The sequence below is a fragment of the Zalophus californianus genome, chromosome 7 (genome assembly GCF_009762305.2).
Source record: "Zalophus californianus isolate mZalCal1 chromosome 7, mZalCal1.pri.v2, whole genome shotgun sequence".
Classification (NCBI taxonomy): domain Eukaryota; kingdom Metazoa; phylum Chordata; class Mammalia; order Carnivora; family Otariidae; genus Zalophus; species Zalophus californianus.
Genome location: NC_045601.1, coordinates 23107765 through 23118890, shown reverse-complemented (window position 1 = coordinate 23118890; position 11126 = coordinate 23107765). Strand labels below are relative to the sequence as shown.

General features: G+C 38.0%; 1 pseudogene; it reads right to left on the bottom strand.

Annotated features, from left to right (window-relative positions):
- Positions 1-3297: 3297 nt before the first annotated feature.
- Positions 3298-3714, bottom strand: LOC113927843 (annotated as a pseudogene).
- Between the last annotated feature and the right edge of the window lie 7412 nt (positions 3715-11126).

Below are 11126 nucleotides of genomic sequence, written 5' to 3'. Positions count from 1 at the left end.
TTGATGTTATGATATTTTCAAATATTTCAGATATTTTCTCAGTCAACATTTCCCTATTATAGATCTAAGATTTTTTTAATCATGACAAAGACACTCCTGTTTATGAAAGTTTAAGGGACTCTGGTTAAACTGCAAGACAGGAATGAGTTTTGAATAATAAATTCTGCTGTGCCATGAACATAGTGCATGGAAGTTTACTGAGCATTTCTAGGTTATTCCAAGTAATCACTTGTTTTGGTGAGCCTGGTCATACCCATTCTTTCTTTTATATATTACCACTCGAATTCCATAGTCCTCCATTCAGAAGGAGAGGGACCTGGGGAAGTGAGCTGGTTACATTACCTGGATATTAATGAAAATTAAAACCTTTTGAAAAGAGATGTAATATAACTTCTTTATTTCTCCCCAATACACGATCCTGTAACCATGCCGGGAGAAAAGCCCTTTACAGAAAAGTTAGCCCTTGCTTAAGATAAATGTTAATCATAAAAGACAAGTACAAAAAGAACAGATAACCTAGCCACTTGCCATAGTTAGCATTATCATGGAAGAGTGGGGCAGGCAATATGATAAAACTAGAAGGAAGTGGGATTGCCCACTTAATGGTTATTTGGTGACTGGAGGAAAATCAGCTGGGCTCAGTTATAATGAAAATCTAAAGGAACTGGGATATCACAATACAACCACCTCAGGAATATTGGGAACACTGGACAAGTAATATATCTTTGTGTGTGTGTGTTTTCTTTTCTGTTCTTAATCTCTAAACACAGTGGGTGGTGAACATAAGGCCAGCTGGAGACTGGAGGGGCCTCCTCTCTGGAGTGAAGAGACAGCCCTGGAGTGAGAGGCAACTTGATAGCCAGGAAGGCAGAGTCAGTCACCAAAGGGTGAAGTGGTGACAGAATCCAAGAATGCATAGTCAGTTTAGTGGACGGGGATAGATGAACAGAAGGGAGAACCAGAAGCCCCAGATGACTAGAAAAATCATCTTTTTCTCCTGGTTCTCCACTCTTAAAACTTGAGCAGACACAACTCTGAAAGATGCCTCAAGGGCCAATCTGTCCCTAGTGTTTGTGTCACAAACAGCTTTTGCAGTATAAGCTATCTTTTGACACTGGGCTTTGAATGAATATCCTGCATGTCAGGGAAACACCCAACACCTTTGCAGCCAAGAGCAACAAATGTTCTGTTGCTCTTGAACTTCTTGAAATCATAACTGCTTAAGGTGGTTATCTTTCCAGATGACAGATATTCTTTTGTCAAGGTGGCCTTCTGCAGGCCAGGAAGAGGGATCTCACTGGGAACAGAATAGGCCAGCACCTTGAGCTTAGATTTTGCAGCCTCTAGACGTGTGAGAAATAAACATCTGTTGTTTTAAGTCGCTCTGTCTGTGATATTTGTTATAGCAACCCAAGCTGACTAATACATACGGTTACAGAGCAGTCAGGTACCCCTTGACAGCATGTTGCTATCTATGACATTCCTTTTATTTTCACAAATACACTGAAATTTTTTTGAGAATAGCCAGAGATATGTGAAGAGCTCTCAAAAGATTCCCTCAGATCTTGAAAATCCACCCTCTAAGCAGCATGGAGATTTGAGTGTGTGAGCTCATGATAGCTAATTTTTCTGGTTCAGAGAGTATATAAAAGGATCTTCAAGAACTAAACAGAAAAGAATTGTACCAAACTGGATTAACTGGGGCTCCTCAAGTGAGGGCAAGCCCAGAACACCTGCCAACAGTTAAAGATTGTGACCTACAGTCATTGTAACAAATTGCATAAGACTGATTTGGCAGAATTCCAGGTAACACCTCACTGAGAATTGCTACCAGGAAATCGCTAACAAAATGCCAAGAAAAAGTGGCTGTGAGGCGCAAAATGCAGCCCCCTTTCTCCAGTATAAGAATTGTATTTTTTTATTCCCATATGTGTGTGATATTTTAGACTTAGAGGTTCAAATTTTGATCTGTTTAATAACATTCTCTTAAAATAAATGTTAAAACATCTTGGTCCATAAAGTTGTAAACATATCATCTCCTGGGGAGGGGCAATGAGGGGAGTATGCAGCAAACAAAGCTGTAATGGGAAAATGAGTATGAAATCACATTCCCACAGACGTTGCAGTTTTAAAACAATTGGCTTTAAGTTCTGTGTCGTTTCCTTTGCCTCAACTTCCTCCTCCTATCAGTCTAGCCCAATCAGGTTTCTCAAGTGACTGACGATCAAAATATCAGCATCTATTCCACACCTAAAGAATCTTCCTTTACATTTTCTGAGTGAGTACAATGTAGACTTTAACGTTTCTATAAGCAGAGGAGATCAACATCCATGCAGACAGTGTGGGGTTTGGTGACGCACAAGTATAGCATGAAACATCTTCAATAAATCATATTCACTGTGTTTCCTATTCCCATAATGCAGGAAGTGCTGGTTCCACAGGCCCCTGGGCTCTCAGAGATAAGGAAAGCTCTGCAGTGCTCAGAATTTTCAGATAGAGCTTTGGAATTTTGCATGAGATATGGAGTACGCAGTCCTAGACTGAACAGATAGGAAGCTGTTCCTCAGGTGTCATCACCCACTGGAACTGTCTGTCCAGACCTGGAAAACATGGATAGCTGAGATTCCTCTCTGGGTTTGAGATAGGCTGTTGTGTGTATGTTTAGATAAACTTATACCCAAGTGCCTATCCAGCCATTGCTGTGGAATTTCGTTCATGAGAGCAATGTCCATAGTAAAGGAAGCAGATCAAACTGTGTTTGGTAGGTATGCATATGAAAGTGGGCTTAGATTTGACATCCTGGGGTCTGGTTAAAGGATCAAATGAATCAGTAGATAAATTATTAACCGTTTTTCTTTATGTGACTTGAAACACATTCCCATCCTGAAGTAAGGTAGGATGTAAGCCATAAGGTAAAGCATGACAATGAGAGTTGTGAAGTCTGCATTCTGGAAGCTTTTATTGGTTTGGAAGTTTCTGCGGGGATGGGGGGGCATGGGAGGGGGCGGGACAAAAACGAATATCCACATTATAAAAAGATGACATGGGTAATCCCAAACAGGAAATAGTCAGAAACATTTAAACGCTTGTCTTATAATGCTCAATAGAAATAAAGCAGGAAATAAAAGTTAAATACATCATAAAGCGTGCATGATGGCTTCAGTGTAGAAATTGTGCGTCTGTTAACATGGCTAAGGGAAACATAAAGAAATGAAAGCAGTCATTCTTTTTTTGTTCTTACACAAAGGCAACTTATTCACAGAAAACAGTAATTTGAGGAATCCTGTTCATAGACGGCTACCATAGTTGACCCCCTTTCCTGCATGTGCTATTGGAGGGGATGAGGTTGACATCCTCCATCTACCTGATCTTCATTCCTGAGTGGATGACCGGGCTCCAGGTCCAGGGATCTTGGTTCTATTTCCTCCTGTGGCCAGAGTTTGATGTGGAGGGCAGTGATGCCCAGCTCCTTGCATCTCTGGGCTATATCCTGGGCAGCCAACATGGCAGCATAGAGAGAGGACTCATCTTGGTCAACCTTCCAGTCACCCAGCAGATGGTTTCCTTACCAGAAAGATTGGTGACATGGACAAAAGTGTCATTGAAGGATGCAAAGATGTGGCAGCCACCAAACACATTTTCTCCTTCAGCTATGTGAGGTCCAAGGCTGATGACCTGTTCTTGCTTCTTTTCCTTCCCCTTGCAAGATTCCATTTCTGTGCATCTTCTCCAGATTTGCCACCAGAAAGGGAAAGTAGTTATATTCTTGATGGACAGTGGGTCTTTTTGTTCCACCGTGATCGTGCTACATGCAGTGTATAACGATTGGAACAGTGGGCAACGTAATTCCTGCTTTCTTTGCAATTTCTTTGGAATGTACATTGAATGTGTTCTGATGTTAGGGAATTACTGAGAGATCTACTGCACAGCCTTGCACCGCTAGGCAACTGTACTGTATTGTACACTTAGATTTGTTAAGAAGGTAGGTAGATCTCATGTTAAATGTTCTTACTGCAATAAAATAAATTTTAAAAAATAAAATAAAATAAAGGAATGCCTGGAAAGCAGGCTCATTTTCTTTTTTTAAAGATTTTATTTTATTTATTTGACAGAGAGAGAGAACGCGAGAGAGGGAACACAAGCAGGGGGAGTGGGAGAGGGAGAAGCAGGCTTCCCGCTGAGCAGGAAGCCTGATATGGGGCTTGATCCCAGGACCCTGGGATCATGACCTGAGCTGAAGGCAGATGCTTAACGACTGAGCCACCCAGTCGCCCCAGCAGGCTCATTTTCTTACTTTGCTCCCAGAACTTGTTCATATTATGCATGCCCGTATATTTTCCTCTGCTTCACAGCTTCCCCTCTCGGATTTGTGTATCCCAAACACTTCCCTGAGGTGGGTAAAGGAAGTATGTAAGTGTTTGGCTTTTAAATATTTTCCTAATGAAAGAATCTGGGTTTGTGGGGACTTCATCGGTCATCTTGAACAGGTGCTCACTTCCACATCTAAAGGGGATCCTACTGAAAAGGGGCTCTTTTTTTTTTAAAGTGTCAAATCAATTCTACTGAAAATTCTGCCAATTGAGTCAGAACCAGTGCTCAGATTAAATCCCTAGGAGTAATCTATGGTCTTTCTCTTTTTCTCACACAACATATCTTGTCCTTACCATATAATCTAAACCTTAAAAATAAAAGTGTGACCATTCCTCACGACTTCCACCTCTGTCACTCTTGTCCAAGTCACCATCCCTTGTTCCTTGAGCTGCTATAATATCTCCCAACTGGCATCCCAGCTTCCACACTTGCCCACCCTAAAGTACGTTGTCTACAGAGTAGCCAAGAAAGATCTTTCAACATCCTATTCTGACATTGTGGAAGGCAAGAGAGTACCTTGAGAGGATGGATTGGAATTGGAGATATTGATGTGCAGTCAGGATTTCTAAAACGTGTAAATGTTTCAGTATATGTATATATCCACATGCAGATATAATATAGACACACATATGTACACATGCACATTTCCTACCTCTGTCTGCTGAAAGAACCTTGGAGCAATGACAATAACAAAATGAATGCAGCCCCCAGATCTTGACTTCTGACACCATCTCCACGAAAAGAAATCAGAGATTCTCAGAGAAATGACAGTTTTCTAGGCTGAGTAAGCTAAATACAATAAGATACTGAAAAATTGCTTTTGTTGAGGAACTTGGTCAAAAAGATAAGACCACCGATTGACCTGTGAGGTAGATCTGGGCACCCCCAAGGCTCCTAACCCCTTCCCCTGTCCTTGGAATGTGAGTTCCGCTTGCCTTTCCTATTCCCAGAGGCTGCTCCAAGGACACAGCCTAAAGATGACAATGTGATGTTGAAAGTACCTGCACAGTATACGTGTTTGAGCCATTAGGGCCTCTCAAGATTTGGAAAGCAGGTGTGGGAATAAATTCATTTTGCTGCTGCCCAAGACAAGCCTCATATATAAGTTTTCTTTGCTATTATTAAAATTGCCCCCTACCAATTTGGAGTGGCCTGCCTCTTTCTTTGGTCTATACCAGTCCTCTGCATATGGGGGCTGGATTCAGATTATGTCAGGAAAGCTCCTGAGAAGATTGTGTGAGGAGGTTGTGAACCTACACGCTTTTGTCAAAAACTTAAGGAAATACCCTCCAAAAATGAGGAGGACTTGTCACAAGGACACAGGGAATAACTTGAAGGAGCTCCCACTGGGACAATTTGAAAAATAAAATAATTAAGGGCAATAATTAATCATAAGCCATTAAAAAGTAGAAAACTACAGTTCCACACTGATAATAAAATGAAATAAAGGGTGAAGAAGAAGGGAAGGCTCTTGCTTACAGTAGCAAGTTTACTTGCTTACAGTAAATGTGGGGTGAGTATTGAATATGGAAAATCATCATTTGGTAAATATCACAGTAAAGAAGAATTCAGGCAAGGATCATCAAGAAATGTTAAATCTAAGGACTAAATTTTGATAAGGAGCAGGATAGCTGCATAATTGTTTATTAGCAGCAAGGAGAAAATAGTAACTATACAGTGGACACACTGGATAACACCATGACTGAGTGATTAAAATTATTATCACAAAGGATAGGCAGAAGGACATTGCATGTCTCCAGATGCGATATCCTGAGAAGGACAAACATCAGTTCTATGTTATTTCTGCCAAGAATGCATAACCTGAATCTAATCATGAGAAAATGTTAGACAAACCCAAAATGGGGATTGATCTATTAAAATGGGGTGGGCAGGGCAGGGATGGTTGAGAGGTGGGAGACTGAATGCTTCAAACTGTCAATAATCATAAAAGGGAAAAAGAGCTGGGAAATTGTTCCAGAATAAAAGGGTAAGACTTGAAAACCAAATGCAATATATGATCCTAGACTGTATCCTGTACTGGAAGAGAAAAAAAAATGCTATAAAGGACATTCCTGACTCAACTGATGTAATTGGAAAACAGATGGTATTCTGGATAAAAGTACTATATTAATAATAAATTTTACTTAGGTTGATAACTTATTTGTCATTATATAAAGCATATTAGTCAAGGTTCTCCAGAGAAACAGAATCAGTAGGACATAGATGGAGGGATGGATAGATAGACAGATGCATACATACATACATAGATGATAGATGGATGGATGGATGAATAGATAATACGGAATTGGTTCACATAATTATGGAGACTACAAATCCCAAGATCTGCAGGGTGAGTCAGCAAGCTGGAGAACCAGGAGAGCTAATGTGTAGTTCCAAACCCAAGGTCAGCAGGCTTAAGACCCAGGAAGAAGCAATGTTTCAGTTTGAATCTGAAAGCAGGAAAAGCACTGATGTTTCAGTTCAAAAGCTATCAGGCAGGGATAATGCTCTCTTACTTGAAGAAGGTCAAAGTTTTTATTTTATACGTGCTTTCAACTGATTGGATGAAGCCCATTCACATTGGGGAAGGCAATCTGCTTTACTAGATCTACAGATTTAAATGTTGATCTCATCCAAAAACACCCTCACAGATACACCCAAAATAATGTTTGACCAAATATCTGGGTACTGCATGACCAAGTCAAGCTGACACATCAAATTGACCCTCACATAAGGGTATAGCCTTTTTTTTGGGAAATACACATTGAAGTGTTTAGAGTTTAAGGGCCATAATGTATGCAATATACTCTCAAATGGTCCAGATAAAAAAGATTTTGAGAGAGATAGAGATAGCAAATGATGAAGGAAATTGAGCAAAATCTTAACAATAAGTAAATCTGAGTAAAGAATATAGAGATACTCTTTGCATTTTTTAAATTTTCTATAAATCTGAAATTATTTCCAAATAAATTTTCTTAAAAGCCTTTCAATGTTCCGCTAAAAATACTCCAGTTATTTTTTTATGCACTATAGATGAATCCACCTTTTGTCACTTGGCCTGCAGAGCTGTAAGTGACCCAGCCTCTGCTGACTCCTCACCTCAACTAATCCTACTTAGTTCCCACATAGACCCCTGCTTTCCCTGTGTGCTTTCTGCTCCTAGACTAGGAGCATTCTCCCCACAGAAATTTTATACCTACATTCTCTCCATTTGAAAGCTCTTCCCCCCTGTTTGAATACCACTCCTTCTCATTGTTCAGGTGTTTTGTCAAATGTCACTTCCTCAAAGAGTGCCTCTGACTGAAGGAGCCTGTCTTCGGTCATGTTGCTCTATTTCACCTTACTCTCTGAACTTACCATGTTTACTCACCCCTTTACTTGTTTATTATACCTCACTAGGATATAAACTTCAGAAGGGCCGTTGCCTTATCCAACTGGTTTACTGCTGTATGTCCAATATCCAAAAAATTCCTAGTCATATGGTAAGTCCTAAAGGAATATTTTTGAATAAATAGATAAAGGGTTAAGTGCTCATAGTGTTCAAACCTTTGAAAAATAAATATTTAATCTGTTACTATTTGTTCTTCATTCATATATATATATATATATAGAGAGAGAGAGAGAGAGAGAGAGGCTTTATGAGTCTGTGACAGGAATTTTAGTGATAAATATTATGATAATATGTGAGCACCAAAGAGTGTTATCATAGAGGAGTTAAACAGAAGTAGTAATGAATGAAGAGAAACTTTTTTTAAAAAAATGTAATTATGGGGGCACCTGGATGGCTCAGTTTGTTAAGCACCTGACTCTTGGTTTCAGCTCAGGTCATGATCTTAGGGTTGTGAGTTGGAGCCCCATGTTGAGCTCTGTGCTCCACAGGAGTCTCCTTGGGATTCTCTCCCTCTATCTCTGCCCCTCCCCATTCTCTCTCTTTCTCAGGAATAAATAAATAAATCTTTAAAAATAATGTAATTCTGGTGATCTGAAAATTGAAGTAGGCTGACCTAGTTAATGTGAAAATCCAATAAACATAGCAGTAATAAGAAAATCTCTTGGCAATGGGTCCTTGAATTCAAAATATCTCATACAATGCCCAGAATATAGTAAATATTCATAAATATTCAACAAATGCAATAAATAACCTGTCAATAGTTCATTAGTAGGTCACTACAGGGAAAATAGAATGAAGAGAGATGGCTAGTTTTGCACCTTCAAACATTAAAACAGACTATTTTTTTAACTAAAAAAAAAGCTCATGATAGCCAGAGGTAAGGTTTTCCCAGTGGAATAAGAACATTAGAAATAACAATAACATAGAGAGGCCTCAACAAACTCAACCCATGGAGGCCCACACTAGGACACATAGTAAGTAAAATGGCAAAAAGTACTGATAAAGACAGAATTTTAAAAGCAGTGAGAGAAATGAAAACAGTTACATACAAAGGAAACCCCATGAGTTTATCTACTGACTTTTCAGCAGAAACATTGCAGGCTAGAAGAGAGTAGCATGATATATTCAAAATGTTGAAAGAAAAAAAAAAACCTGCAGCCAAGAATACACTATCTAGCAAGGCTATCATTCAGAATAGAAAGGAAGATAAGAGTTTCCCACACAAACAAAAGCTAAAAGAGTTCATGACCACTTCCACTCTTTGAGTAGAAGGGAAAGAACAGTAAGTAGGAGTAGAAATTAGGAAACACAAAAGTAATAAAAATAAGCATATCTATAGAAATCAGTCAAGGAATTCACAAAATAAAAGGTATAGAATATGACACCATATACCTGAAACATGGTGGGGGGAGGAGTAAAGAATGGGCTTAAGCTTAAGTGACCATCAACTTAATATAGACTGCTATATGCATAGGATATTATATAAAAACCTAATGGTAACCACAACTCAAAAACCAGTAATAGATATGCAAAAAATAAAGAAAAAGGAATCCAAATATATCATTAAATAAAGCCAACAAACAATGAAAGAAAAGAGCAAAAGAAGAAAGGAACAAAGAACTACAAAAACAACCATGAAAATAGTAACAAAACGGCAAAAAGTACATATCTATAATAATTACTTTGAATGTAAATGGATGAAACACTCCAATCAAAAGACATAGAGATCCACAGAATGGATAAAAAAGAAATACCCATCTATATGCTGTCTACAAGAGACTCATTTCAGACCTAAAGTGCAGATTGAAAGTGAAGGAATGGTAAAACATGCAAATGGAAGTGAAAAGGAAGCTAGGGTAGCGATACTTAGACAAACTAGACTGTAAAACCATGACTATAACAAGAAGGACAGTCTATAATCATAAAGGGAACAATCCAACAAGAAAATACAGCAATTATAAATATTTATGCACCCAACATGAGAGCACCCAAATACATAAAGCAGCTAATAACAAACATAAAGAAGTAATTTATAGTAATAGAAAAATAATAGAAGATTTTAACACCATACTTATATTAATGGGTAGACCATCCAAACAGAAAATCAACAAGGAAACAGTGGCTTTGAATGACACATTGGACAAGATGGATCTAACAGATATATTCAGAACATTCCAACCTAAAACAGCAGAATACACATTCTTCTGAAATACACATGGAATATTCTCTAAAATAGGACACATATTAGGCCACAAAACAAGTCTTAACAAATTCAAAAATGTTGAAGTCATACCACACATCTTTTCTGACTACAACACTATGAAAGCAGAAATCAACTACAAGAAAAAGATCTAGGAAAAAGAAATACATGGAAGTTAAATAATATGCTATTAAACAATGAATGGGTCAACCACAACATCAAAGAGGAAATAAAAAAATATATGGAGACAAATGAAAATAAAAACACAATGGTCCAAAATCTTTGTGATGTAGCAAAAGCTGTTCTAAGGGGGAAGTTTATAGCAATAAAAGCTTATCTCAAGAAGAAAGAAAAAAAATCTCAAATAATCTAACCTTACAGTTCAGGGAGCTATAAGAAAAAAAAAAAAAACAAGGAGAAGAAAGGAAATAATAAAGATTAGAGCAGAAATAAATGAAATAGCAACTGAAACAGCAACAACAATAGAACAGATCAATGAAACCCTGGCTCTCTGAAGAGATCAACAAAACTGATAAGCTTTTAGCCAGACTTATCCAAAAAAAGAGAGAGAGAGAGAGTACTCAAGCAAAATCAGAAATGAGAGGGAGAAATAAAAATTGACAACAGAGAAATACAAAGGATTTTAAGAGAATATTATGAAAAATTATATGCCAAAAAAATTGGACATCCTAGAAACATATAATCTCCCAAAACTCAATCAGGAAGAAATAGAAAATTTGAACAGAAGGATTGCCAGGAAAGAAATTAAATCAATAATCAAAAAAACTTCCAACTAACAAAAGTCCAGGACTAGATGGCTTCACAGGTGAATTCTAACAAACATTTAAAGAAGAGTCAATACCTATTCTCAAACTATCCAAAAAAATAGAAGAGGAAGAAAAGCTTCCAAAATCATTCCATGAGGCCAGCGTTACCCTGATACGAAAACCAGATAAAGACACTACCAAAAAAAAAAAAAAAAAAAAAAAAAAATGACAGAGAGAACTACAGGTCAATAACTCTGAGGAAAATAGATACAAAAAATTTTCCACAAAATACTAGCAAGTTTAAACCACAAATACATTGAAAAAAATCATTCACCATGCTCACTGGGATTTATTCCTGGGATGCAAGACTGGTTCAATATTTGCAAATGAATCAACA